Here is a 17,664-nt window from a genome sequence, read left to right on the forward strand (position 1 = left end):
TAAATATTGGTGAGTAGGTGGGGAAAAGGTTCACTCACCCATTGTTGGTGGGACTGCAGATTGGTGCAATCACTCTGGAAAGGAGTGTGGAGATTCCTAAGAAAACTTGAAATGGAACCACCATTTGACCCAGCTATGCCACTTCTCGATTTATATCTAAAGGACGTAAAGATCAGCACACTACAGTGACTCAGTCACAAAAATGTTTATAGCAACTCAATTTATAATACCTCAACTCTGCAATCAGCCCAGTTGCCCTTCAACAGATGAATGGACAAAGAAAATGTAACACACACACACACACACACACACACACACACACATACACACACACACACACACACACGGAGGTTGAGGAGGGAAAAAAAAGGCTATTGGATTAGATAAATGGAAATTATGGGAAGGGAGGGGGATGGTGTAGAAAAGAGAGTAAACTTAATGGAACACATTTTTTATGTTCATATATAACTACAGACCAGGGTAACTCCACATCATGCACAACTAAAAGACTAGGATCCTAATCAGAATAAGTTACACTCCATGTATGTATAAAGTGTCCAAATATACTCTAGTGTCATGGAACACACAGAAATGCAAATACTGAAATTACTCGAATTATCAGGGCGAAAAACAAGAGGGAATTTTGGTGAGCTTGAGAGAGGAAAGATGTCTTAGAATTAGACTGAAGGTACTATCAGGAACCACTTTTAAGACTTTTTTATTTTTTATTTTATTTTCTTGGTATAGAGGATTGAACCTATGGGCACTTAACCACTGATACACATGCCCAGCTCTTCTTTATATTTTATTTAGAGACAGGGTCTCACTGAGTTGCTTCAGGTCTCACTAAGTTGCCAAGGCTGGTTTGAAACTCGCAATCCTCCTGAGCCAGCCTTCTGAGCTGCTGGGATGATAGGCATGAACCCCTACACCAGCAACAACAGAAAATTTGATAAAGAGTACCTAATCAAGAATTTTCTCTTCAAACACCATAAATAATGTGAAAACCGTCTCTAGTTTGAAGCATTCCAAAATCTATGCATACATCAATATAACGTTATTTTACTAATTAATGTTTTCCAAAGGTTATTTATGTGCTCTGTGCAAATACCCTCATCTCTGAAATCTGGGGGATATTAGAGTAGGTCTCCACTTGCTGCTCAGGTGACACAATCTGAGGCTAACAGGGACCCTAAGAACTCTGCAGCTGTGTGTTCCTGCAAGAGCCTGGCAGGGGTCGCCCTTCCCACACACTTCACCCTTCTCCTGCAGGATTTTCAATTGGAGGAGGAATGATGGGGTCTGACTCTCATTTATGCTTTCACTGCAAGTGAGGATACAGAACAACTCCAAAGCTGAAACCAAGCCTCTTGTGGACAAGACAGCAGGAAGCTAGACTCAGCTCCCTGAAACCTGACCCCTGGCCTCATTTGAATGGCTTCTCCTCAATAAAAGGGTTCAGCCTGTGTGTGTGTGTGTGTGTGTGTGTGTGTGTGTGTGTGTGTGTATTTTCTGAACCTCCTACAGGATCAGATGGCTGTATCTCAGGGGAAGCATTTGTTTATCGCAGAAACAAAGCCATCCATGTTCCTGGGATGACCCCCCAAATTTTTCTTCTTGTTCCTGACCAAATAAATTAAAAGAAATAAATAAATGTATACACAAGGATCATCAGCTACATCACATGATGTCACATGCAGTCGTGTACTCCTAGTTAAAAACATGTTGAAATGGATCCAAAATATCTTAAGAACCACGTGGTTACATAAAGTTAATCAATTATATACTGTATTTATTTTAGGTTATGCCCTTATCTGCAGAAATATCCAAGGACTTTAACTATATTTTCATTGATATCTCTTTTCTTTTTTAAAAAAAAATATATATTTTTTAAGTTGTTGATGGGCCTTTACTTTTTTTTTATTTATTTGTATGCGGTGCCAAGAATCAAACCCAGTGCCTCATACATGCCAGGCAAGCGTGCTACCACTGAGCCCCAACCCCAGCCCTCATTAATATTTTTTTTATCAAGATACAAAGATGATTATTTTTCAGAAATTATTTTCAGAAATTATTTCAAAGTGTAACCAGGAAAAATTCTAAAAGGAATTTCAACAGAGGAGAAGCACACACTGGAGGTCCTAAAAAGAAAGAAATCATCTTTGGGTAAACCAAGATCTTTATATTCTAGATTTTTATGATAAAAATATTTTCCTAAATAGAAATATTTTTATATTATTAATTAGAGAATATAGGAATGTGAAAAAAAGAGATTTATATGTACTGGACTGACTAAAAGTTTTAACTGATTAATTCAAGGATATTTCAGGCTATTTCCCTGATTTTACTCTCTATGCTGACACTGAGCTAATATTTTTGTTCATATTTTGACATGATAAAGATCTATTAAAATGTTAAGTTTAATTCCTTTAAGCAAGGTCTTTATTGCCTAATGATTCTTATTGTTTAAGGCAAGGATTAATTTGGGTGAATAAATTCACATCATTGATTAAACACTAAATACATTAAACTGCTGACATAGATTCTAATTTTTACAATTCTCCTTGGAGACTAAATTTGATTGATTCAAAGACTGTCCATTCTTGAATATTTTGTTTGTTGAATCATTTTGAGATCTGGGAATTTTATTAGGACTGAGGTTCTCCAAATTAAAGTTGTATGTTAGTTTTGAGCAATAAAAGTTGCAAACCTTGTTGAAAATTCACAGACATGATAGAAGTTCTCTGATTGGACTATTATCCACAAAATTTGGTAGGATTTATATAATGCTTAATGACATTTTTTAAAAGACCATCGAGAGACACCTATTTAAAGGATAATATTCTGAGACATAAAGATATGTTGAAACCTTCTCTCCGAAAGAGATTGAGGATTCCTTTTAAATTGTTAAGATGGATCAACTAGTATATATATATTGGGAAATTACAATAATCAATACAAGGTAAATCTTATCATTAAAATACTTGTACTACTAACTATAACTTAAATTGATGATACTATGGCTTATGCCAAGTCTTTACTCAATTTTATTAAATAAAGAAAAGGGGGAACACAGGACCCTAGAGGCACACACTAGTTCTTACAAAATATTTAATTTTTTTCTTAATTGTAATATTGAGAATCTCAGGGAATATAGCTCAGTTGTTAGGGTGCTTTGCTCACATGTACAAGGCCCTGGGTTCAATCTCAGCACCACCAAAAAAAAAAAAAAATTGAGACTGCTGTTGAATTTACTGAATCATGTTCATTGCTGCTGAACATGATTAAGTAAATTAAATCAGGTTTAAAAGATAGAATTTAAACCGTCATCATGAAAATGACTGAAAAACCTGACACAGGAAGGTAAATCTTCCAACTGCAGAGTTTCCAACCATGCAGCTTCATGAACTTGTCAAGTAAGTAAAAATTATGAAGAAACTTCTATGGACCCATTCTCAGATCTATTTTTTCAATTTGTTTTTTACTTGTAGATGGAAACAATCCTTTTATTTTGTTTATGTTCTCATGTGGTGCTGAGGATCAAACCCAGGGCCTCGCATGTGCTAGGCGAGCGCTCCACCACCGAGCCACCACCCAAGCCCTCAGATCCATTTTTAATGTACATTGTAGTGTGGACTGGAAAGCCCACCCATGAAACTAGATTAATCCTACTGACTGTAGTAGTCAGCTATATGTTGATCCTATGGCAAACAGGATGTCTGGGATTCTATCTGAGGAATAGACACCATACAAGAAACCTAAACCAGACAATCATGCTGCCCTTAGAAATTAAGACTACTTATGTGGACAGTTGTCCAAATAGAAAGATTGTTGAAATAGAATTTTTCTCTACAGGCCAGTTATGTACACATGGTATCCACCAATATAGGGTTGCCCTGATCATTCTACAATAGAAATTGGCACCTTTCCTAAGTATTGTTCCTGAGTATTATGCAAATGTCTAGTCAGTACAACACAAAAGTTCTAGAAATAGTGCATGCATTTAGGCTGGTCTCCTAGAATGGACAAGAACAATTACAGGAGGATGCCTGTCACCTGGAGGTTTTATTGATAATACCCTAACCCTCATGAAATGGCACCCAAAAGGATGTTAGGATGTTTGTCTTCTGCCGTCAGAATATCTACATCACTGACAGACCTAATAGATTTCTTAAATGTGAGAATTAAGAGAAAGGATGATGACTATCCTGTAGCCTGCATGAATACAACTCATCTTAGTAATTGCCAGCTGATATTTCAGAGCTACACTCTGCTGAAGTTAAGGTTCAGGTCTGAAACAGGTGAATGCCAGTTAACCAGACTTAGGCCAGCTCCTGGTCTCAGGATCTTTGACGGGACTAATTTAAATATTATTCGTTGCTTCTATGATACAGTCTTTATGGCTCTTTTTAAAAGTTACAACATAGGGATTCTCTTAACGTTGGACTTAAATTACTTCCAAGAGCTTTCTTAGTCAGATAAATGCTGATGGAAAAATTAGAACTGAGTTAAAATGCTCTAAAAGGCCACTGTGGTAAATATTGTGACTGAGCCCTCTGCTCTGTGGTTTGTGGAGAGGCTGAAGCGCCATGCCAAATGAAAATGTCTATGTTACCATTGCCAAGTGCAAGGCTTCCCAATAATATCGAGAAAAGATGAAGAATCTTCTGATGAGTGTTTGGTATAATAATAATAATAATAATAATAATAATAATAATAATAACAACAACAACAACAACCTGGATCTTTCAAGGTGGTGATGTCCTAGAGATAGTATATTTTCTACTAATGCCTTTTTTGTTTCAATAGTAGATCATGATGATCTCAGACAAAGAATCCAGTGACTGAAAGATACAATTTCCCAATCGCCTTTAAATATTAAGGAATAGGAAATATGGGCGGAGCCACTCTGAATGACCCCCTGCCTTCCAGTCCTGAAGCAGGAGGCTCTGACCAATCACTACATCAACTCTCTCTGACTCTCTCTCAGCCCCCCTTCACTTTGAAAACATCCAAAACAGGGGACTGGAAGGACCCTTCTCATTACTTTTCTGGCCAGAGGTGGGCAGGAGAGTTTCAACTTTCAATTCCTCCCTCCCAGAGAGCACTTGGTAAGCTGTTGGCCTGGTCCTTCTGCCGGAGGAAGAGCCCACCTCAAACTGCAAGCCCTTTGTGGCTATCCTGACCAAGGGGAACCTGGTCTCTCGCAGAGCTTCCCCATACCTCTGTGGGTCTCCCCTTCCTGATCAGAGTCTTGATGGAAGCCAGAGCCCCAACCTGCATTCACACAGGCAGCCAGGAGGGAGATCTGGGGCAAAGTTGGGACTAGTTGGCTCATTATATTTCCTGATCTGGGTCTCAGGTGCGTAGAATTGGACGTTGTTTATATTTTATTTTTTTCTGATGACCTGTACCTTTGGATAGGATTGCCCATATAATGTCACTGTTGATGTCGTTAGATTTATATCTGTCCTTTTACATTCTATTATGTTTTTTTTGAGGGGGTGGGGACTGGGGATTGAACGCAGGGGCACTCAATCACTGAGCCCCATCCCCAGCCCTATTTTGTATTTTATTTAGAGAAAGGGTCTCACCAAATTGCTTAGGACCTCACCATGGCTGAGGCTGGCTTTGAACTCATGGTCCTCCTGCCTCAGCCTCACAATTTGCTGTGACTTGAAGTGTGTGCTACCATGCCCGGCCCTCTGAACTACATGCCCTGAACTACATCTCTATTGCAAGCTTTATTTAGAGACAGAGTGAAGCTAAATTGTGGAGGCTGCTCTAGCAGGTTACTGATTTATTTTTTGGTTGTTGTTGTTTGTTTTGTTTTGCTGCTTGTTAATGAAGGTTTCTGTTTTTTTTTTTTTTTTTTTAGAGAGAATGAACTCATTATAGAGCTGGGACCTCCCGAGAAACTGAGGCAGTGAAAAGACCCATTTGAACCCTTTATTTTTGCAATCACATCAGAAAGTTTTCAGATATGTCACCCTGTAACAGGCATGAACTCCTTGAAGGGGAAGGGGACATTCTCAAGGGCGACAGTGGGTCCTCTCAGAAAGCAGAGGGACCCTGTGCCTCTTCTGCACTCTAGTTTTATTGGAGTCCCTGGGAAGTTTCCAGAGACTCCTGCCCAGGTGCACTTTTTGACTTTTGACAGCAGGGTGACATCATACTTTCAAGTCTCGAGGGTCATGGCAACTCTATGTCACCTTGGCCCATGCTGAGCCATTCTAATTATATTCTTATCCAAAGAATTATCCTTTCTTCCAAAATTTGGTCTGTGGAAAGAGTCACAAAGTCTGTCCCCACATAGTCACTTGGGTTCCTCTTAGGGGGTTTCCTGCCTGCATTTCTCATGCAGATCACAGGTAGTTTGCTGAATGGGACATCTCATGTCCACTTAGGCCAGGCAGAGCTGCAGGTAAATTGATTTTTGGAAATCATGCATGTGCAAGTCAGCACAGTGGGCCCATTTTACAAGATTATTCTCTTAACCATCTGTTCCCACCATTCTTGCGTGTGTCCTCTAGAAGACTAAGAGACACAGGTATAGAAAAAGCACAGCTTTTACTAACAGTGTTACAGGATGGAACATCTGGGCCAGCAGGCAAGTTGCAGTCAGCATTCTATCCTCTGGTTCACAAGGGTCCCCACTTCCCACCCCAGTTCCTCTTTGGCAAAGTACTATGGGGTGCACCAACTTCCAGATCTTTACCTGCATTTCCCTGTGTCCCACTGGGCTGTTTAAAGAAGCATGCTGCGGGGCAAAGTAGCACAATCCTGAAATCCCAGTGGATTGGGAGGTTAATGCAGGAAAACTGCAAGTTGGAAGCCAGCCTCTGCAGCTTAGGGAGGCCCTAAGCCTCTTAGCCAGACCCTGTGTCAAAGTAAAAAAGAGCTGGAAGTTTGGCTCAGTGGCTAGGCAGCGCGCAGTCAAATCCCTGGTATCAAAACCCCCACATATTTGTATATAAAGATATACACACTTAGTTGTCCCCAACTCCCTTTGTCCTTTTGTGCCAGGAAAGTCTTCTTGAATTGAGTGCATTTTGGACCTAGACACTTTTGACTTTACCTAAATCAACACTACTTCTTTCTCTCTTGGTCAGGGTGACCCCTCCCCGACCTCCTGTGGGTCCAGGATGGTTCGGGTGCACGGACTCGAGATCTTCCACATCAACAGTCTGAGGCTGTACACGTGACTCTCCATTTTGCTCTAATTGCCCTCACGTTGCCTTTCTTATATCTCAATTGTACATTTAAGGCAATATACTTTATTTTCATAACCAGCCATGTTTGGTATTTTATTTAGAGTCAGGCTCTCATTGAGTTGCTTAGCACCTCATTTTTGCTGATGCTAGATTAGAACTAGAAATCCTCCTGTCTTAGCCTCCTGAACCTCTAGGATCACAGGCATGAACAACCATGCTGGGTCTCACCCTCTGATTTGTCAACCTCTTCATTGGATTGATAGTAGCTTGGAGTCACCATCTGGAGTTATTCTCTCAGGCCCATTACAGTTATGCTCACACCCACCTTCTTTGAACCACAATAAAAGGGATGCTCAGTGGCAAAGCGCCCCTGCCCTCAATTCAATCTCTACCATGGGGGACAATAAAGGCACCTGGAATTCAATTCTCAGCCCTGGCAGCTATATGACCACTTTTCCACACATTGTGGGAATACGACTTTTTACACAATAGCCCCCCCTTGGCCATGGGCAATATTGTTCGGTAGAATGAACTTGGGCCAGTGAGCAGGATGTGATAGACTTCACAAATCCCAAAATAAGAGTAGAGAAAAAAAAATTGTACTTAATTTCCAAGAGGGGGATAGACATGACAGGCAGTGTTTGCCCCAAGTGGCAATTTTTTATGGTTTATATGCAGGGTTAAGGGACCCATATGAGCAGGGTTTTCATTTCTTTCTGGTTGGACTATCGGTTCAAACCCAGAATGCTGAGAGTGCTGGGTCAGCTCCGGGGGGTATGTTGCTTCCTAGGGCTTGTGGCTTTTCTTGAAAACCTTGACATGGAAAGAATACACTGGAGGGGGACTTCCTCCTGACAAAGTGAGGTCAGTCTTTGCAATAGAGTGACATGCGTCCAGGGGGCAAGTGAGTGTGAGCTCACAGAGAAGTTATAAGACCACAGATGCCTGAAGCTTAAATCCTACAGATAATACTAAATCCTACATACAATTTCCCCTATCCATACATTCCTATGATTACCCTTTCTATAAAATCTCAAAGTCCTTGTCAGCATCTGAAGACAGGGTAAGGACAGGGTTTTTTTGTCTTCCTGGTGTAGGTGCACTGGTCAAAGTTTCTTTCCTGCTTTGCATCATAATCGTTTCTGTTTGGTTTTGGGTGAACATCTGAACAGACCTGTGGGGTCACCAGAGTCACATTTCTGCAGAAGACTTCCTAACATTCGAAGTAGAACATCTACACTAAGCACAAAGCACCCATTTTATTTCCCCAGCATATTGCTGCCCTAGAGGATTGCCTTCCTTCCTCCCCCACCCTTTCTGCTAGGGAGGGAGCCTTGGGCATCAGAGCCAACCCCAGTTGCTTCCTTTTGTATATCAGGAGCCTCCTCAAAGCAACAGAGGGCAGGAGGTCAGGAGAATTACTAAATAGTTTTCAAATTGTTTTCATTTTTTGATATTATATATGGGTCATATAAATGATATCTTTAAAAAGTGTTTCAAAAATTTGGAGACAGTGTCTTTCTAAGTCACTTGAGGTCGCATCAGCTGGGGAAAAATATATATATATTAATATATATATATATATTATTTTTCATAATATATATATTATAGAAAATATTCTGATTAGATGTACTTAGTGTGAGAAATATATATATATAATATATAAGATATATTATAGAAAATATCCATTCTATATATAGAATATATTATATAAACTACATATTTTATATATAAAATACATATAATATATAGAGACTATATTATATAAAATACATATTTTATGTATAAAAATATATAATATATTCTATATATTTTATAAAAAATATATTGTATATATTTTATATATACAAAAATATATAAAATATAGATTATATATATAATATAAAATAATATATCGTTCTTTCTTTTTTAAGGTACTGGGAAACAAACCCAGTGGGGCTTGACCCCGTCCTCTGAGCTCCATCCCCACCTTTTCATTTTATTTGTAGACAGGGTCTCACTGTTTGCAGATGCAGACGTGACCTTGGGCTCCTCCAGCCTCAGCCTCCTGGAGAAGCTGTGCTTTGTTTTTGTGTTGAGGTTAAACCCAGGGACTCGCCACGCTCGGAAAGCACTCTATGGCTGAAGCCTAGCTCAGCGCCACGTGTCACCTCTGTCCCAGAGGCTAAGCCAAGGTTTCCCACCTGGATTCCTTCTCAGCACAGCCCGGAAGCTCCTCCTGAAAAGGGCTGGGGCCAAGAATCTGTCACTCTACCCAATTTCAGCCAGTGATTGGATGCTGTTAGCTGTCAGTCACGATCCAGAGGCGGGCCTGGAGGCCATCCATCCGGGTCGCTTGGTGTAACTGTCCAATCAGTGCGCAAAGGGAGGGAAAGGGTGGGCTGCAGCAAGCTCCCGGGCTTTTCTTCCTCACCAAATGGGCTGCTCCTGCTCCAGGCCCCGTGTTCTCTGCTCCAGGGACCCAGGTGACTGCGCTGCCGTGTTCTCGGGGATCTCGGGTGCCCGCAGGTTCCTCCAGAGGACGCCAGGTCACCAGAGAAGCCAAAAATGGTGAGTTCGCTGAATGTAGGCAGTAAGCACCTGCCTTTGGGCCCGGCGGGCGGGCAAGCTGCTGAGTGGCGCCCTGAGTCGCCGCTGTCGGGTGGCCCTGGGTCCTGTCCCCTGGTTCCCTGGGTTTGGAAGGGTGGCTCCGGTCCCAGGTGTCCCCTTTGCTCTCTACCTGTGACCCGCACTCACTTTTCCCAACGTGTAGGAAGCAGGACCAAAAATGCACCTTTCTTCTCTCTGTGGAGCTCCACCTAGTGGACGTCCTCCAAATTGCAGGCGCCACCTGCCCTCTTAAAGGCCACCTTCTCTCCACCTCACAGCTCAGCCAGACATTCCTTCTTCCCACTGGTTTCAAATAGACCCCGTCCTCTAATTGTCATTATCGCTTAGTGAAATAGTGGAAAGAATCAATCTTCCTTACCCCCTCCCTTCCCCCCTCTCTTTCTCCCTTCCCTTTGTGTTGGAATCTGGGCTGGCCTCCAATTTGTGATCCTCCTGCTTCAGCCTCCCGCTTAACTGGGGTTACAGGCTTGTGCCAATGTCCCTGGCAAGAAGAACACTTTTGAAAGCATTTGTTTTCTCTTTGTGAATATTATCCTTGAGGAGAAAGAATGATCACTCAACACTTCCTCGTGTTTGGTCAAAATAACTGCTTTAAAGGGAATAAGGGGGTTGTTTATAGATCCCAGGGATATGGAATTCTGGGCTATATCAATACAGTATAACTGCTCCCTTTTCTGAGAGTCCATGATGTAGAGTCACACCAGTCCTGTAGTTAGGTAAGCACACAGGGTAATAATGATGTAGGGACAAAGGAGACAAGGCACTGAAGATAGTTGTAAACAGGTTTATCTGGCTGCAGCAAGTCTCAGAGGGCAATGCTTTTGCTGTAATCAATCCATCCATCCCTTGAAAATTGAGTTCAGGTGGTTTCAAAATTTTATACCCAGTATGTAAGGAGAGGGGGTCAGACGTTCACATTGAAATACAGGGACCCCAAAATAACTCTCAGACCACAGAGTCTTATTCCAGTTAAGCCTTTATTGCTGGCCAGTTGCAGACACTCTACTCTCGAAAGAATGAGATGGTCGGTGTGGTGCCCCTGCCTTCAGTTGGCTCCATATTTAAGCACAGAAACCACAAAAGTAAAGTTTGGGGGTTCAGTAAACGTAAGTAAGCCTGAAAGTTGTGGTCAGTTAGTCTCCAGTAGGCCCCATAGATCATTCTGTGTTCTTGGGGAATTTTCATGAACAAAAGAATACAAACTGCCCCAGTCATGAGCTTTTTGAGTGTCATTGCTGAGTTCACAAAGTGGAGTCACCATAGTCAAGTTGTCACATCACACACATAAAAGCAGGTTTTTCTTTCTCTATTCTGACCAAGTTAACCCTTCAAGGACAGCACCTGAGGAGGGGAGAGCTTCTTCTCCCCTTTCTTTCCTCCCCCACCAGCTGTTACCATGGAGCCCAGTTGGTGACTTATTTGTGAAGCCCAGCTCGAGGCCAGAGGCCTTGTTTGAACATTACTACAAACTATTATTCTGGATACAAGTGTGTAAAAAACTAGTAACAGGGAGTCCAACACCTGGAGTGCTAATTTCTTTTTTTTTTTTTTTTTTAGAGAGAGAGAGATTTTTTTTTAAATATTTATTTTTTGATTCTCGGCAGACACAACATATTTGTTTGTATGTGGTGCTGAGGATCGAACCCGGGCCGCACGCATGGCAGGCGAGCGCACTACCGCTTGAGCCACTTCCCCAGTCCAGGAGTGCTGATTTCTTCCAGACTAGCTGCCCAGTAAAGTAGGGCAACACAAAAATAGGAAGTTTATCTACACTGAACTTTTTTGTGGATACTCTTTTATTGATAGTCCTAAAATTAGCCATGGTGCAGATTTCTGGAAAACCCAGTTAATTTTGTTTTTTAAAAAATTGGTTGCCACTAAAATAATGTCTGATTCCTTTACTGTCCTTCATCCCCAGCTCTTTTCAGTATGATTTTCAGAAAGGATGTGGCTATGGTGCTCAGCTCTGGCTGAAAGTTGTGATCCTCCTGCCTCAGCTTCCCAATCTGTTGGGATTAAAGTCATCGACAACCCCAGCTACAGAAAATACATTATTTTAACCCAAATATTAATTATCATACTAAGGAACATGGATTAAAGTTACCCTGAATGATGTGTGTGACCCTCCCTGGAAAAGATTACATCACTTTTTTTTTTCTTGCTTTCTTCTTTATTTTCTTTCTTTCTTTCATTTTTTTTCCTTCTACTTTTTCCTTTTTTAATATACCAGGGATTGAACCCAGGGGCACTTAAACACTGAGCCACATTCCAAGTTTTTTTTGTATTGTATTTTCAGACATAATATCACTAAGTTCCTGATGGTCTCACTAAGTTGCTGAGTCTGGCTTTGAATTTAGCAATCCTCCTATCTTAGTCTCTCAAGCTGTTGGGATTATAGTTGTGTGCCACTTTGCCTGGCCTCCATGAACTTTTATAAAAGAAACTGTGTATCACTGCATTAACCAATTGCATTGGTAGAAACATCAGATTGGTGGGGTACAGAAAAAAACAAAGAAAATTTCTTCTGTATGTCTGTTACTGCATTCTGAGCTTTGGTAGATTTTGGAGATGTATCGTAAGGTCAGTGATATATTCTGAGAAGTTTTGAGATTGTGGTCTGATATAGAAATTAAGATGATGTGCTATTTAAGGGCTTATAATAGCCCAAGATAATATTTGCTCTCCATACAGAACCCTGCCTTTCCACCCTCATGGTGGTCTAGTTAGCCAAAGTCAAGTACTCTGAAGGTTCTTTGATGTAGATGCAACTGTATAGAGAACTTGAGTTCACAGCTGTAAAAATCTTGTGCTTTTTCTTTTATCTTCCTTAGGTGTAGGCACCATGTCAGATTTCTTGGGCAGAGGTTCCCTTTGGGCACCTCCCAGAATCCCATGTCCTCAGCCACTATCCTCTCCTGGAGCTGCCACAGAGTGCCCATAGCTTCCCTGTGCCTTGCAAGTGAACAGAATTTCAGGCTCTGGGTCAGCTGCTCCCAGAGGACAGCCTAAGGTGTGGGGTGCAGCCTCTCAGGGAAGCTGCTGGGGGCCCTGGGCTGAGGAATCTTCTGGAAAAGGCCTCATCTAAACAGCTACTTCCTTGGGACCTTGTTTTCCCCAAGCTCTGTTCCCATTCCTTGGAGACAGGCGAACACTCAGCCTGTTGATGCTGGTGCTGAGGGGCCAGGTGAGCAGTGACTCCTGCCCTTTTAGTCTCTCATGGTGTGAAGGAGCAAAACCTCTCCTGGAGCATAAGGACCACCCACCCCGGTGCAGAGCTGTGCAAACCTGTAAAGCCTCATAGACTGGAGTCATGGTCCAGGTGCCTGGGAGGGTGATCCTGGATGCTTTCCATGAGCAAGACCAGGAGAAAGCATGTCCCAGCTGTCAGGGACCTTCCCTGCCCCTTGAGCCTGACACATCTGTGCTCCCTCAGCACCAAAGCTTTTTGTGTATCACTTTGAAATGATTTGCTCACTTATGTGAGGCCCAGGTTTATTTATTCAGAGTCAAATGGGATGGACTATTATTAAAGAGGCAATAGAGAGGTGGATTAAAATCCACCTTTTTTTTTGGTGGTTGTTGTTAAAAATCCCAGCTTACAGCCAGGTACAGTGGTGCACACCTGTGATCCTTCCTGCTCCAGAGGCTAAGACAGGAGTGTTGCAAATTTGAGGACAGCCTTAGCAACTTAGCGAGGCCTTATGTAACCTGGTGAGACTACTCCTCAAAATAAAATATAAAAATGACTGTGGATGTGGCTCAGTAGTAAAATATCTCTGGGTTTAATCTCGAGGGCATCAAACAAAAAAGAAAAAAGAAAAAAAGAAAAAAAAACATCTAATTACCTATTTTACCTTTTGCTACCCCTGAATATGTGTAGAAAGTTGGTAAGATTCAGATTTGTCTTTTCAGTGGTTTCAAATTGAAATCCAACCCTAGATTCCAAAATACCACGTAAGATACAGAGAAACTCTGTCTTGCATTATTGCTGCAAAATTTGAGTCCAATTCTACTAATTTATGAATGTGATTTCATGAAAACTAGTATCTGTCCTTCACAAGGTGATGAATTTTACAAAGGACGACAGTTTTCACCGTTGTTGTCCTAACTTGGCAGGTTCAAGTGAACTGTGTGGTTTTTTGGTATCAGGAATGGTACCCAGAGATGCTTAACCATCAGCCTCTTTTAGATTCTTTGTTTTGAGACAGAGTCTTGCTACATCATCTAGGGCTGCTGGGGTTCTAGGTTTGCACCAGCACACCCGTCTTCATTGTAATTTTTAAGGACAACTTTGGCAATGCCTTGAATACCTAACTGTAATCATTGTATCACTGAATATCAGTGAAGGAGTAAATGACACCTGTTTTCTGCAAAGAAGAGATCCATGTGTTTAAATAATGGTGCTGATCCCCTCACCATGTCACCTAATTCCTGTTCCCTCCCAACTGCTTCCTCGTGGGGCCAAACTTTTGGGAGCTAGCCTTTTAGCTTATGAAACTTGGGAGTAACATAAATGCTCTTTCTATTCTCTCTGTCCTGTACAACATAAATGCTCTTTCTATTCTCTCTGTCCTGTTGCTTGGTCTTAGATACAGTTTACTGTTTTCAATTTTTTTGAAGAGTATTTTTTGTTGTTGCTGTAGTTGGACACAATAGCTATTTATTTATTTTTATGTGGAGCTGAGGATCAAAACTAGGGTGTCTCATGTGCTAGGGAAACACTCTACTTCTGAGTCAGAATCCCAACCCTCCTATTTCCATTTTTAGATATACTTTTTCTTAAGTTTACCTCCAAAATACAGTAAACCATGCCCTAAATTTCACAGAAGTTGGTTGAAAGCTCAGTGTTTTTTAGAGAGTTTATAACATGGGAACATTCAATCTTTGTGAGAAAGTGTGGTGTCTTTCTACTGATTTTTTTGTGTTTTTATGCCTCTAATTGTGTACCTTTTGTATCATAATCATGTTTATCTAATTACATGTATTTTTTCAAGCTACTCTCCAGCCCAAGAGAATTAGTATTGTAGTCTGTTGTTTATTTATTTGCTTCCTTATTGAGTGCTGGGAATTGATGCCATGGACTTGCTCATGCTTAGTTATCTTCCAGAAATAAATTTCAATTTGTGAGGAATGTTCTGGAGTTGTGCAGGCGTTTTACTGGGGAATAAACCTACAGGCACTTGACCACTGAGCACATCCTCAGCCCTTTATTTATTTTTTCTTTTTCCTTTTTTAAAATATTGTATAGTTGTAGATGGATAGAATACCTTTATTTTATTTATTTTTCTGTGGTGCTGAGGATCATACCCAGTGCCTCACACCTGTTAGCAAGTGGTCTGCCACTCAGCTACAGTCCCAGACCCCCTTTTTATTTTTGATGAAGACCAGTCTCACTAAATTCCTGAGTGTCTTGCTCTGTTGCTGAGACGGGCCTCAAACTTTTGCCATTTCCCTGCCTTGACCTCCCTAGTGGCTGAAATTACAGGTGCACACCACTACACCAGTAGTTAGAGTGAGTTTTGAAGAGTTATCATCCAATTTCTTTCCAGATGAAATAGTATTGAAAATCAGTTTTCTTGCTTTTGTTCATACTTTTGAAATTTGTAACTATGACTCTTCCTCTTTGCTTTATTTTTGCATTATTATAAAAAATGTATTTAGCATATTAATATTGTTTCTTATGTATACATTTTTAAAACTTCATGGCTTGATAGTTTATTTACTTCTTTATTAGATAAACTTTGTTTTTATGAGCAATTTTAGGCTTACATAGTTTATTAGTCAGTGTTCTCTAGAGGAACAGTATCAAGAGGAAGTATGATTATCAAAGGAGAGTCATTAGATTGGCGTACTTGACCTGAAGGTGGATGTCCACAGTGGCCATCGGCAGGCTGGAGAGCTTGAGAAGTAGTAGCTGCAGAGTCCCAGAGGCTGAAGCCACAGAACAATAGGGATCAATGGTGCTGCCTTAGTCCAGAGCAAAGATTCTTGAAACTCACTAGAGAATCACTGACAGAGTCCACTTTGGGAGAGTGAAGAATTTTGTTCCACCCAAGACACCATCTTATTCGATGGTGCTGCCTAGCTTAAGGAGGTTCTCCAGTTTGGCTCACTATCCCTTATGCCAGTCATTTGTAGACATACCCTCATAGACACACCCAGAAGCTCATTAATCATCAGCATCCTTTAATCCAATCAAGGTGACATTTAAATGTGCCATTACATATAGTATCAAATACCCCTTCTCTCCAGCTGATAGTCTCCACTGTTTTCAAAATATTGAATTGGTGTAGGGTGTTGAACATTGGATAAAGAGAATGGATGAAGCAACATTTTGGATAAGCCAAAGTTCATCCTTTATTTTAGGGTTCCTCTTCCTTGTGATGTGATTGTGTGTGTCACGTCGTATACAAGATAATGTCATACAGAAGAGAATATTCTTCTCTGGGAATCCTGTGTTCCACTTGTTCATCACTCCTCCTCATTTCTTCCTCCCTCTCTGCTTCTTATATCTCTGGCACCCATCAGTTTTGCTAGTGCATATATAATGTTGTCTTTTCCAGAATGTTCTTGACTTGGAATCTTACTGCACTTGGCCATTTCAAACTGGCTTCTCTCACTTTCCAGTCTGCCTTTAAGGGTGCTGTATCTTTCCAGGCTGCAGAGCTCATTTTCTGGGTGATGCTCTTTGGTGTGGTTAAACTTCAGCTTTTCAATTCAGTATTGAATGGTGCGTCTTCCTTGCATCTAGCTTTGGGCTGTTGTGGATATGGCTGCTGTAGTCACTGCAGTGAGAGTTCCTGTGCCCATAATTTTCACATCATTTGCATAGACACCTGGAGTGTGATGACTTAATTGTACAGTTTTTTGCATTTATGTTTAAAATTTGCATTTATGTTTATGAGCATCATTCATAGTCTTCTGTTTCATACTTTTCTTCATCTATTTAATTTGGATAATATGGTAACTTATGCCTCAGGGAGACTTAGGAGGTGTTAACTCAGCTGTTATGTTCTGGAAACAAAGTAGAAAACTGGTGGCAGTTCTTATGTGTCTCATGGAAGCCTGTTTGAGATGTCAGAGCCTTGCCTTGCCTTTTTAGGAAGTAATTAGTTTCTGAGTCTGGTTTTCTCAGCAGCCATGGATGCATCTATTTTGTGTATTTCCCCTTTTGTGTGAGTTGTAGGAGATTGTGTCTCTCAAAGAAGTGGTCCAGTTTCTGCAGTTGTCTAATTTGTGTCAAGCACATTTATGATAATCTTGTAGTCCCAATGCACTGTTGACGATGACACTTTTAAATCTGTTAGTAGGTTTTCAGTCCTCGATGCTTTTTTCTTTAATATTATTGTATATTTTACACTTTTTATTTTTTTCTTTTTATGTGGCAGTGAGGATTGAACCCAGTTTCTTCCAAGCACTAGGAAAGCAGTCTTCCACTGAGCCAAAACCCCAGTCCCTGTCCTCTGTATTCTTAGCCTTTTGTTGGTTAATCAGTGATGCAGATGTTCATGAAGAACTTTATTTGCAGACTGCGGATTTCCTGATTGTGGTTTCACCAACACCTTCTCTGTTACCTACCTGTGGTCAATTTAGGTTTACCGTGCTCTTCTTTCTCTGGTTTTCTGAAGTGGCAGTTTCATTGGTTGCTTTTAGCTCTTGTTTTCTGAAATGTGCGTTGGATGACTTAGATACCAATACAGCGCCACCTCTGGTGTCCTCTATGAAATTCCTATGATGGACTTTTACATTTTTTTCTTTCAAAATGGTCACCTTTTTTCTTGAGTCACTTCTTTGTCCTGTGTCTGTTCAGAGCCCTGTGTTTAATGTCTTTTTCCCTGGA

Source organism: Ictidomys tridecemlineatus, chromosome 16 (genome assembly GCF_052094955.1).
Source record: "Ictidomys tridecemlineatus isolate mIctTri1 chromosome 16, mIctTri1.hap1, whole genome shotgun sequence".
Taxonomy (NCBI): domain Eukaryota; kingdom Metazoa; phylum Chordata; class Mammalia; order Rodentia; family Sciuridae; genus Ictidomys; species Ictidomys tridecemlineatus.